The following is a 10,467-nucleotide window of genomic DNA, read 5'->3' on the forward strand; positions in this document are numbered from 1 at the left end:
ATCCGGACACGGGACGAAGTCTTCAATCTTGTATCTTCATAGTCTTGGAGTCCGGCCGATGATGATAGTTCGGCTATCCGAACACCCCCTAGTCTGGGACTCCCTCAGTAGCCCCCGAACCGGGCTTCAGCGGCGACGAGTCCGGCGCGTATATTATCTTCAACGTTGCAAGGCGGGTTCTCCTTCAAACTTCATGTTCCTGTCGAATAGTGTCCGGCTTCCTTATAAATGTTGCGCTCCTTGGATTCTACGCCCAATAATGGCCTTCTTCCACGTGTCGTATGAATGCGAAAGGCTGGGGTATTTTTACATTTTACCCCCTAGCCGTGCGAACGAGCCGCCTATAGGAGAGGCGAGGATCTAGATCTAGCTCACACCATCCTCCATCCGCAAGTTCTCATCGAAGCGCCTCTGACAAAAATCCATTCCATCATGGATAGTCGACACGGCTCCTCCTTTCGCGCTCCCAGCCCTAAGCCAGGAGATTGGGGGAGATGCTCAGTTCCACACAGCGAGCTAGTGGCGCTCCAAACCGAGGGATATCTTCCCCCAGCTTTCATGGTTCCGGTTCGAGCCGGACTGGCCACCTTCAAGGGTGGAAAGCAGGCGGAGAGCGTCCCCAACCCTTCCAAAGAGAGCGGGTATGCTTTGTCCCTTATCTAATAAGGGGACTCGGATTTCCCATACATCCGTTTCTCCGGGGGCTCCTGGAGTTCTACGGACTCCAGCTTCACCACCTCACACCTGCCTCCATTTTGCACATCGCGGGCTTTGTAGCTCTTTGCGAGGTGTTCTTGGGCATCGAGCCCCATTTTGCACTATGGAAGAGATTGTTTTGCCTCGTACCCCGTTCTCACGAGGGGTCGATATATCAAGTGGGCGGAGCCGAAATATGGCGCATCGCCGGGACTGGATATCTATCCGGCACCCCGAAGAAGGCGTCTGAAGACTGGCCTTCGGAATGGTTCTACATGGAGGACGCCCCTTTGCCGATCCCGTTCGGATTGGCCTCCCGGAGTTCAGCAATGCTCCCTTGAAGAAATGCATGAGTTGGCGCCCGCGGAGCCCTCAACGAGAGGATGATGGGAGCGTCCATTATCTGATGGGCCGGATTAGGTTACTGGCCCACTCCGGATTGACCATGATTGGAATCATGGCCACGTGCATTATGCGAGGGGTGCAGCCACTCCAATATAGGGGCCACCCTATGTGGGATTTCAACGGGGAAGACGACGCCACCCGTCATGGCCGCAGAGGGCCGAGCTCGGCAGCTGATCTGGCAAAGATCCTGTCCGACTTGTACAAGGGGGAGGAGGAGGACTTCCTCCGCACGAATCCATTGAACGGGTTTTCCATGAATAACCCTCGGAGCTGGGTAAGCGGACGTTTATCTACCCGATCCATACTTGCAAAGTCAAGTATTTTACTTTGTGATTTCGATGCAGGAGCTGCGCCGGGACGTGGAGGGCATACGAAGCCTAACTCCACAGCCCAAGGATCCGGAACGATCCCTTGATCCGACCTCCGAAGAGGATCCGGACATAAAGGTGGAGCTGATTGACGGGGTGTTCCACCAACTCAGCATGGACAATACCCTAGTCGCCATTACGGCTGACTACCCCAGTTTGTTTCCGGCCTCCCAGGTGACTACGACCGAGGTCTTAACACCATTATTTGATCCATGCTTAATTCTGACCATCCTATACTGATGGTGCATCGCAGGAGGTGCCTTTAAGGCGGGAAGCCGAACCTGCAGCGGCTAACCAACAAGGGTCAGTTCGGCCCAGCAGGCGGAAAAGGAGTGCGATGTGAGTCGAGACGTCGCCACAACGGTACGGTGTACCGCTGTTTTTAAGGGAAGGATGCCTAGGAGGTATATTAATGCTCATAACTTTTCTAGGAGAAAGAGCGCTCGCCGGACAGAGTCCGGAGTGGTTGCCAATCAAGCCTCTGCCAGCCATGCTCCATCGCGTGGTCCGGAAGGGGAGGCTAACACAAGGCATGAGCCGGACACTCCTCCAACGGAGGATGCCGACAGGCTGTCCGCCACCCGGTCTGAGGTGGAGAGCGCCATGAATCACAGGCGTCGCCGGACAGTTCTTCGTGACGCGTGTTTCTCCCCGGAGGCGTTAAATGCCTTTGATGCGGGAAACGCGCACCTCCGTGCCGCTCAAGATGGTTTAACCAGAGCCACAGAGTAGTATGTGAAAGACATACGGGTAAGTAATTTTAATAGTTATATATGCCAGTAGCCCCCGAGACTTAAAATAGTTAAAATAACTGATTTAAGGATCACTTATTATGCAGGATCTTACGGAGAAGAATACCCACCTGTCCCAGGAGCTCCAAGAGTGCAAGGCCCAACTTGAGGCCGCACTGGCCACCACAGGGGGAGCCGCAGAGACCCCCGCTGGTAATATGTACTTTGAAAAGATAAGTAATTAACAAAGTGCGGCGTGTTCGTAAATCTGACAATAATATTGCAGAGGGCGCCGGACTAGATCCGGACAAGCAACAGCTACTGCGTCAGCTAAAGGCCGGCGAGAGGGTGCTTATGAAGGTGCAGCAGGAGAGGAACAAGCTCCAAGATGCCCACATCCAGCTAGGAGAAGAGCTGAAAGATGTTCGGGCCCAGCTGTCTGGCTCCGTGAAGGAGAATCAGCGGCTTCGTCGCGACATTTATAGTAAGTGCTTGAGCAAATTCCTTTCAAAATAAGAATTCGGCGAGGAAGTCGAGTGACAGAAATGTGTCTTTAGGTGTGCTCACAGGTCGCCCTGCGGAGGAAATGCCTGTTTCAACGGGTGACCAACTTCTCGAGCTGGTGCAACTGCTCGAACGTGTTCGGCAGGCGATGAGTGGCGTCGTTCAGGCTTTATGGCCTTCCGTCTCCCTACCCGAGGGCCTTGGAGGGCTTGCTGAGAAGCTTCAGGGAGCATGGCGATGCCTCCGTCTGTGGAAGATATCGGCCTGCCGTCAAGGTGCCAGGGAGGCCTGGGCCATGGTGAAGACGCGGTACCCGAAGGCTGACCCAAACCACATGGCCGAGGTCGGACCTGCGGGGCCTGATGGGAAGGAGATCCCTGTGAGCTTGATGTACGGCCAAGTAGAACCGGCCTCGAAATATTCCCAACAGGACTGTAAATTAGATAGCCTGTTAGATGGGATTGAAGAGGAGTACAATCAGTCAGTTTGACGATGTAATTTTTTATAAAAAATGACATATAGAATGCCTTCTAGCCGGATTGCAGATCGTTTGTCTTTGCAGACCGTTTCGCTTCAACCTCGGGACCCAACAGTCCAGAGTGTGTCCGAATACCCTTACGGTTATAAAAGAACCGGGGCATGCATGGAGACAAGGCGTCGGGGTCATAATTGCTTTATCAGACAAGTGCCCAACTAGCTATGTTATATTACATGGTTAGTAAGAAACATCTTCCAGAGAAAATAGTTCCGTTAAGGGTTCCTTTCCCTGGGAGGCATGCCCTAAAGTGCATGTCCGGACTGCGAAAATAGCAGAAAAAGCATCTGGGGACAGATAAACAAGTGTGTAATAAATCATCTTTCAAGTCACCGACCGAATATTCTCTTAAGAACGCTAGCTTTCGGCTTCACCCAGTCTGAGGTACACATCCGGCTGACCCGGCAGTAACAATCGTAGAGGTGCTCCCTTTACCTCCTAGCCGAACAATCGGGAACGTAGGGGTAAGCACAGGAGCCAGGCAACCCAGCTTGGGCAAAACTTAAGTCATATCGATGCATATAATGGTGAATAAAAGGTACATGCGGAAGTATGACACATGTGTTGGGCATGAAGCCCGTATAAATAAGCTTCTGTTAAAGAAGCCCCCAGGTATAATGAATGCTAGGAGCACATCAAGTGTGTGCGAATAATGCACAAATCAGCCTATAAAAGGTATTGAGAAAAAAAAGTGGGAAGAAGGAGGGGGACAAGAGACAGTGAAAATGTAAAAAGGTGGACGGAGGAGTGAGACGAACTCTGAGTCCGGCGTTAGGTGTAGAATCTTCGGAGACGGGCTGCGTTCCATGGGTTCGGCTCGAGTCGGTTGTCAGATGCGTTACGTAGACGGCATGCTCCACCTGTCAGGACTTGGTCGATGATGAAGGGACCTTCCCACTTGGGCTTAAGTTTGTCCTTTTTCTTGTCCGGCAGGCGTAGAACAAGTTCGCCAACATTGTAAGTTTTGGCCCGTACTTCTCTGCTTTGACATCTTCGAGCCTGCTGATGATAAAATGCGGAACAAGCTTTTGCCACGTCCCGCTCCTCCTCTAAGGCGTCCAAACTGTCCTGTCGATCCAACTCGGCTTCTCTTTCTTCGTACATGCGCACGCGAGGTGAGTCATGAATTATATCGCAGGGCAGAACTGCCTCTGCGCCGTATACCATGAAAAATGGTGTCAATCCGGTAGTTCGGTTTGGCGTGGTCCGCAGCCCCCAGAGTACAGAGTCGAGCTCCTCTACCTAGTGCGTGTTAGATTCCTTGAGGGACCGCACTAGTCTGGGTTTGATGCCGCTCATGATTAGACCATTTGCTCGCTCGACTTGACCGTTAGTTTGGGGGTGATAGACTGAAGCGTAGTCGAGCTTGATGACCATGTTTTTGCACCAGAGTTTAACCTTGTCGGCCGTGAAATTCGTGCCTTTATCAGTGATGATGCTGTGGGGACGCCAAAACGGTGTACTACCCCGGATATGAAGTCTATCACAGGTCCGGATTCTGCTGTTTTAACCGGCTTGGCCTCAATCCATTTGGTGAATTTGTCCACCATGACCAATAAGTATTTGTGCTTGTGGGTTCCCCCTTTAAGGGGTCCAACCATGTCAAGCCCCCAGACCGCAAACGGCTAGGTGATGGGTATAGTTTTGAGGGCGGTGGGTGGCATGTGGCTCTGATTAGCAAAGAGCTGGCAACCGACGCATCGTTGGACTAAGTCCTGAGCATCCGCCCGGGCTGTTGGCCAATAAAATCCTGTACGGAAGGCCTTGCCTACAAGGGCCCGGGCTGCAGCGTGGTGCCCGCCGAGTCCAGCGTGAATTTCAGCCAGGAGATTTCGCCCTTCCTCTTCGGAGATACACCTTTGAAGGACTCCAGTTGTGCTTTTCTTATAAAGTTCTCCCTCATGGACCTTGTAGGCTTTAGATCGCCGAACTATGCAGCGGGCCTCATTTTGGTCTTCGGGAAGTTCCTGCCTGATTAGGTAGGCTAGGAATGGTTCCGTCCACGGGGCAATTACTGCCATTATTTCGTGGGCTGAAGGTGTTATTTCATTGGCTGAGTCGCCGATTGTGTCAGAATTGTCTGAGTTAGGTGCTGCAGCTGGTTCCGGACTGTTATTTCCGGACTCCTCTTCCCATAATACGGATGGCTTAAAGAGCCTTTCCAGGAATATGTTTGGAGGGACGGCGTCGCGTTTTGCGCTGATGCGTGCCAACACGTCTGCTGCCTGGTTGTTATCCCGGGCTACATGGTGGAATTCGAGTCCTTCGAACCGAGCTGACATTTTTAAGACGGTGTTGCGGTAAGCTGCCATTTTCGGATCTTTGGCGTCAAAGTCTCTGTTTACTTGGGATATTGCGAGGTTTGAATCCCCGCGCACCTCTAGGCGTTGAATGCCCATGGAGATTGCCATCCGGAGGCCGTGTAGAAGGGCCTCGTATTCGGCTGCGTTGTTGGAGTCCATGTACATTATTTGAAGTACATATTGGACTGTGTCTCCAGTTGGGGACGTCAAGACGACGCCAGCCCCCAAGCCAGCCAATGTTTTGGATCCGTTGAAATGCATGATCCAGTTGGAGTACGCGCCGTATTCTTTAGGGAGTTCGGCTTCGGTCCATTCGGCGACGAAGTCAGCCAGAACTTGCAATTTTATAGCTCGCCGTGGTTTGTAGGTTATATCAAATGGTAAGAGCTCAATGGCCCATTTTGCAATCCTGCCTGTTGCGTCGCGATTGTTTATAATATCGTTGAGAGGTACTTCGGAGGCCACCGTTATGGAACACTCTTGAAAGTAGTGTCGCAGCTTCCGGGATGCCATGAACACCGCATACGCTATCTTTTGATAATGTGGGTACCGGGACTTGCATGGAGTTAGGACAGTGGATACGTAGTACACTGGTTTTTGAAGAGGGAATCTATGCCCTTCTGTTTCTCGTTCGATGACGAGTACCGCGCTGACAACTTGATGTGTTGCTGCGATATATAATAACATAGGTTCGCCCATGTTGGGCGCGGCCAGGACCGGATTTGTTGCCAGTATGGCTTTTATTTCTTCGAGTCTGGCTGTGGCCGCATCCGTCTATTCGAAATGTTCGGTGCGCCGGAGGAGGCGATAGAGGGGCAGAGCCTTTTCTCCCAAACGGGAGATGAAGCGACTTAAAGCCGCTACGCATCCAGTTAGTTTTTGTATTTGCTTGAGGTCTTTTGGAATATCAAATTGTGACAGAGCTCGGATCTTGGCTGGGTTTGCTTCAATTCCTCTACCGGATACAATGAAGCCCAAGAGCTTTCCGGCTGGTACTCCGAAGACGCATTTTTCCGGGTTGAGCTTAATGTCATATGCTCGGAGGTTGTCGAATGTCACCCTCAAGTCTTCTACTAGAGTTTCGACGTGTTTGGTCTTGACGACCACATCGTCTACGTATGCCTCTACTATTTTGCCTATCTGGGTAGCCAGACATGTCTGAATCATGCGCTGATATGTTGCGCCGGCGTTTTTGAGTCCGAAGGGCATTGTGTTGAAGCAGAATGGCCCATATGGAGTAATGAATGCCGTTGCGGCCTGGTCTTTCTCCGCCATCTTGATTTGATGGTATCCGGAGTATGCGTCGAGGAAGCACAATGAATCGTGCCCTGCGGTAGCATCAATGATTTTGTCGATGCGAGGGAGAGGGAAAGGGTCCTTTGGACAGGCCTTGTTAAGGTCTTTAAAATCGACGCAGAGGCGCCAGGATTTGTCCTTTTTTGGTACCATTACTAGATTGGCTAGCCAGTCCGGATGTTTTATATCTCTAATGAATCCGGCTTCTAAGAGTTTGGCTAGCTCCTCTCCCATTGCCTGTCTTTTGGGTTCGGAAAATCGCCGAAGAGCTTGTTTGACTGGCTTGAATCCTTTTAGGATATTTAGGCTGTGCTCCGCCAGCCTGCGTGGGATTCCTGGCATGTCTGAAGGGTGCCAGGCAAAAATGTCCCAATTTTCCCGAAGGAATTCTCGTAGTGCGACTTCGACATCAGGACTTAATTGTGCCCCAATGGAGGCCGTCTTTGTGGGGTCCGTTGGATGGACCTAAAATTTGACTATTTCGTCTGCTGGTTTAAAAGAGGTGGACTTGGACCTCTTATCGAGTATCACATCGTCCCTATCCACCGTGGAGCGCAGCGCAGTTAGTTCCTCTGCCGCTAGGGCTTCGGACAATGCCTCTAGGGCTAGTGCGGCTGTCTTATTTTCAGCGCGGAGTGCTGTATCTGGATCACTAGCGAGAGTGATTATTCCATTGGGTCCGGGCATTTTGAGCTTCATGTACCCGTAATGGGGTATAGCTTGGAAGATTGTGAATGCCTCTCGCCCTAACAAAGCGTGATATACGCTGCCGAATGGGGCCACTTGGAACGTGACCTCTTCGGACCTGTAATTGTCCGGTGAGCCGAACACTACATCTAGTGTGATTTTTCCTGTGCAGCGTACTTCTCGACTAGGGATTATTCCCCTGAAGGTTGTGCTGCTTCGCTCAATGCGGCTCCAGTCAATTTCAATTTTTTGAAGGGTTTCCTCGTAGATGAGGTTTAATCCGCTGCCTCCATCCATGAGTACCTTGGTAAGACGAAAACCGTCCACTATCGGACTGAGGACCAATGCGGCTGGTGCTCTAGCTGTTTGGAATTTAGGTTCGTCACTGGCATTGAAGGTGATAGCCGTGTTGCTCCATGGATTTGTTGTTGCTACTTGGTAGACTTCGGCGAGGCTGCGGATTGTTCGTTTCCGCATGTTATTTGATGCGAAAGTCTCGAAGACTGTTAATACCGTACTGGTACTGCTGGGTTGGTTGCCCGGGGCTAAAAAGCCTTCGCCACTTTTGGCCACCTGCCGTAGTATCCAACATGCTCGAAGGCTATGTGTTGGAGTGGCGCCTTCCGTACTGTGGATTTTGCAGGGTCCGTTGAGCCATCCCTCCAGTACGGTTCCGTACCCTTTAGGGGTTTTTTGCTTTTTGGTTTTTTACCCAGGTGCTTGAGTATGACGCACCCTTTTATTTCGGACTGGGGTTGTATTCAGGGCCGGATTGTCCCAAAACTTAGTTTCGGTTTTCCAGGCACTCTCCATCGCACAGTATTTTTGTACAATGGTCGCTAGGTCGGCGAAGCATGTAACTTCGCGACGACTGATGGCGTTTATGATTCCCTTGTCCGTGCAATTTTTGCATAAGATTGAAATCGCGCTTTCTTCACGGCAGTCCTTTATCCTGTTCATAACTAGGAGGAATCTGGCCCGGTAATGATGTACTGTTTCATCGGGCTCTTGCCGTATTTGAGATAGATCGCTTATGTTTGGGTGGGCGGGTGGAATTAAGTTCGGAACCCCGCCCGATCTGAGGCTCAAAGGCCAAGAAGCTTCCGAATTCGGAAGCTTGGTTTGCTGAACGCTTTCCAACAAATCTGGTCTGATGCCTGACTTTAGGTTCAGTATTTGATTAGCGTCCGTCCCTCCGCGGGAATCTGGCATGGAGGGATCGGGAATCCGGACATAGCTGGTTTTTAACACAGAAGAAGAGTCGCCGCATTGTTCCTCTACCACAACAACGTGGTGGGTAGCCTGGGGAGAGTTAATTTCTCTCAGATCGGTTTTAAGCCCAATCTGATCATAGTCGGTAGTGACTCCCAGGGCGGCGATGCGATCCGAGAGCTCGTTTACGGAGGAGAGCTCAATCGGATCTAGCTGCTCGGCGAATTCCAAGCTGACGTGAAGATCGCTTTTAATGACTTGAGAGGTCATTGTCGGAGCGGTGGCCGAACAGGCGGTCATGAGGAAACCGCCTAGCCGGATAGTCTGGCCGGTGGCCAAAGCTCCCTTGACGACGGTGCCGTCTTTAAAGACAGGAAAAGGCATCCTTCCTGATGGTGACGACACAGAGGAACTCTCAATGAAAGCACCAATGTCGGTGTCAAAACCGGCGGACCTCGGGTAGGGGGTCCCGAACTGTGCATCTAGGCGGATGGTAATAGGAGACAAGGGACACGATGTTTTACCCAGGTTCCGGACCTCTTGATGGAGGTAAAACCCTACGTCCTGCTTGATTAATATTGATGATGTGTGTTACAAGAGTGGATCTACCACGAGATCAAGGAGGCTAAACCCTAGAAGATAGCCTATGGTATGATTGTTGTTCGTCCTATGGACTACAACCATCCGGTTTATATAGACACCGGAGAGGGCTAGGGTTACACGAAGTCGGTTACAATGGTAGGAGATCTACATATCCGTATCGCCAAGCTTGCCCTCTGAAAGGATCGATATGGTTGACTAGAGGGGGGGGGGGTGAATAGGCAACTAACAATTTTTGGACTTTTCATAGTCAAATTAAACTTTGCAACAAAATAGGTTGTCTAGATGTGCAACTAAGTGAGCAACCTATATGATGCAATGACAACTAGCACACAAGCAAGCAAAGGATGTAAAGCAAATAGACTTGCAAAAGTAAAGGCACGAGATAACCAAGAGTGGAGCCGGTGGAGACGAGGATGTGTTACCGAAGTTCCTTCCTTTTAAAGGAAAGTACGTCTCCGTTGGAGCGGTGTGGAGGCACAATGCTCCCGAAGAAGCCACTAGGGCCACCGTGTTCTCCTCACGCCCTCACACAATGCGAGATGTCGTGATTCCACTATTGGTGCCCTTGAAGGCGGCGACCGAACCTTTACAAGCAAGGTTGGGGCAAACTCCACAACAACCGGAGGCTCCCAACAACAACAACAACACCACGAAGCTTCACCACAATGGAGTATGGCTTCGAGGTGACCTCAACCGTCTAGGGTGCTCAACACCCAAGAGTAACAAGATCCACAAGGGATAAGTGGGGGGAATCAAATTTCTCTTGGTGGAAGTGTAGATCTGGGCCTTCTCAACCAATCCCGAGCAAATCAACAAGTTTGATTGGCTAGGGAGAGAGATCGGGCGAAAATGGAGCTTTGAGAAACAATGGAGCTTTGGGGGAAAGAGGTTAATCAGCTAGGAGGAAGAAGACCCCTTTATATAGTGGGGGAACACATCCAACCGTTACCCCACTGAGCAGCCCCGCACAGGGCGGTACTACCGCTAGGGAAGGGCGGTACTACCGCTGAGAGCGGTACTACCGCTCCCTTCCTAGCGGTACTACCGCGCTGAAGAGGGAGTCAGGCCACTGGCCCCATAGCGGTACTACCGCGGGAGAGGAGCGGTACTACCGCTCTGAGCGGTAC

Source organism: Triticum dicoccoides, chromosome 5B (assembly GCF_002162155.2).
Source record: "Triticum dicoccoides isolate Atlit2015 ecotype Zavitan chromosome 5B, WEW_v2.0, whole genome shotgun sequence".
Classification (NCBI taxonomy): domain Eukaryota; kingdom Viridiplantae; phylum Streptophyta; class Magnoliopsida; order Poales; family Poaceae; genus Triticum; species Triticum dicoccoides.